The sequence below is a fragment of the Anneissia japonica genome, unplaced genomic scaffold (genome assembly GCF_011630105.1).
Source record: "Anneissia japonica isolate Jap-2015-1 unplaced genomic scaffold, ASM1163010v1 scaffold288142_len361356_cov169, whole genome shotgun sequence".
NCBI classification, from domain to species: domain Eukaryota; kingdom Metazoa; phylum Echinodermata; class Crinoidea; order Comatulida; family Comatulidae; genus Anneissia; species Anneissia japonica.
In genome coordinates, this window is record NW_022753229.1 from 247,595 (window position 1) to 250,267 (window position 2,673).

Sequence of the window (2,673 nt, forward strand, 5' to 3'; positions counted from 1 at the left end):
TCTTCGTACCGGGCTGGGTAATAAGAGAAAAGAAAGAGGGGAGAGGGAGGGAAAGAGAAAGAAGAGGAAAAGAAAAGGAAAGAAAAAAAAAAGAGGAGAAAAAAAAAGACAAGAATAAAAAGGAAGATATCATAATGACCAGATTCAAAACACCCTGCAAAACCCCTTCTCCACTTCAAAAACTGTCATAACTCCTTTGATCTATGCTGCGCAATGGCGTAACCACTTGGGGACAAGGGGAAAATATCTATCTTTGAAAAATCTTCCCCGCCCCTTTATAAATGCCCTTTTCATCCCCTGAAAGTGCCTAAAAACCTCAAATTTCGCATTTCTTGTTGACATGGGCCAATTTCCTCTAAAAATTGCACATTCTAGGGAGTTTTGATCAATTCCAACGAAATTAGAATTAAAAACACCGGGGGACTAGGGGAAAATATCCATCTTTGGAAAATCTTTCCCCACCCCTTGACAAATGCATCCTCTGAAAGTGCCTAAAATTCTCAAAATTCTTTGCGCGCATTTCTTGTTACGGTAGGCCAATTTCGTCTATAAATTGCACAGGAAGTTTTCATCAATTCCGACGAAATTAGAATTAAAAACACAAAAATATTTTGCGTGCTTCGCGCGCATTTTTTAGGGCTTTTTTAGGTTTATCCTTTTAAGTTAATGGTAAATTACTAACCGGGAAAATAAATACCCACTCTGACCCAAGGCCCCTGTTACGCGCCTGGTGTTAGCGCCAATGTGTGCCCTTGTGCGGACAGGGGATGTGCCCCCCCCCCCCACTCTGAAGCTGGAAACCTTGTTTTTGCAAAATAAATTGATGCAATTTGCTATTATAGGCCTAATCAATAAATTCCTCATCAACCGATATAACCTTAAACATTCTTGGAATTGACATAACATTACTGATGTCGTACACACCCTTCAGTGTGAAATGTGGCTCTCTTTGCAAGCACATCTAAAGGAAAGAAGAGCTTAGTTTGGTACCAGATAAAATAATTTTGTTATCAACATTATTACATTATGCTAATTTTCATCTTTGTAAGCGCATAAGACAGTGCAAATTATTTCTGTGACAGCCTTTTGAAGTGTGTAAGGCTCCATTTTATCCCATACATAGTCAAAATATTGGGGGGGGGGGATGATACAATGGACCATCTCCCCTGTCAAATCCCGGGGGACCGGGGATATATCCCCGGTCCCCCGGGATCTTCGCCTATGCTGACTGGTTAGGAGTTAGCACCTTCAATCTACATATTGAGAGCACGTACGCAAGGTGAGATACCATCTCAACTTTATAACAGATAACGCAATTCTCCATTTTCCCCAGGACATGCCTAATTCATTAGAATTGCAGTATGTAGGCCTAAGGTGTGTACACTTCTTCCGAAACAGGTTGATGTTAAAATAAGCCATTCTATAATACCAATGTTCTATAAATAATGTTCTAAAGCAAATTTTAAAAATTATTATTAGGCCTAGGCCTATATAATCAATATTTTCTCAAATTTGCATATTGATCAGGCGCGCGTGCATTGTTATAAAAATGGCTCAACATTAAACGCAATCAAACATGATGTACATCATCGATATGAAAATATATTGATGAATACAACCACAGTATATAAGTAGATCACAGTATTCGCTTATAAAAATGGAATATCAATAATGATCCCTAACAAAACATGTCATTATCATCTGCATCATTGCATGGTATCATCAGCATGCAATTTCAAAGGCAGGGATTTTCTTAGGGTTCTAACTTAATGTTGGAAGCATAATACTAGAACCAAATTGGAGCGATGAGAACAAAAAATGGATATCTAAAGCTATTGTGAAGGAATTGTAGTGATTCAAAGATATGTTGTCTTCTAAACGAAGTATATTTATTTGTGGAAAATCTGTTCAGACACGGGATGTTAAGAGTTTCAATATTTGATCCGATATGTAGATGATGAGGCTGTTGACCAAGTTGCGCTGCAACACTGATAGATGCAGTCAACAGGAAGGGAGAGATACATGGGATGATATAAAGCTGAGCTAAGACGATGATTGCTTCAGATTTACATTAACAAATACATAGCTAAATTATATTAAAATTTATTTTGTATTCGTTATTTGATGGATACCGGCACTATACAAATGTACATTTATTATTATTATTATTATTATTATTATTATTATTATTATTATTATTATTATTATTTTAAAGTAACAATGACAATTGTTATTCAATATAGGCCTATATGTTTAATACTCATAGGCTTACAACGGGAGAGAAAATTATACTTACTTGGCGCAGGAGAAACACGATGAAGTCCTCCTAAGTCGAGGCCACGGCGATTATTATTATTATTAATTATTATTATTATTATTATTATTATTATTATTATTATTATTGTTATTGTTATTGTTATTATTATTATTATTATTATTATTATTATTATTATTATTATTATTATTATTTTAAAGTAACAATGACAATCTTCTCGAATAAGCGCTTATAACATTTTTGGATGCTTCGATACCGGAGATTTATTAAAAAAAATATTAGTGTAGCGCTTGCCATGCCCGTTCATATGTTACCTGTCTCTTATACACATCTAGATGTGTATAAGAGACAGAGACAAAGACAAGCATTAATTGAAATGAAAAATAATACTCTACTGG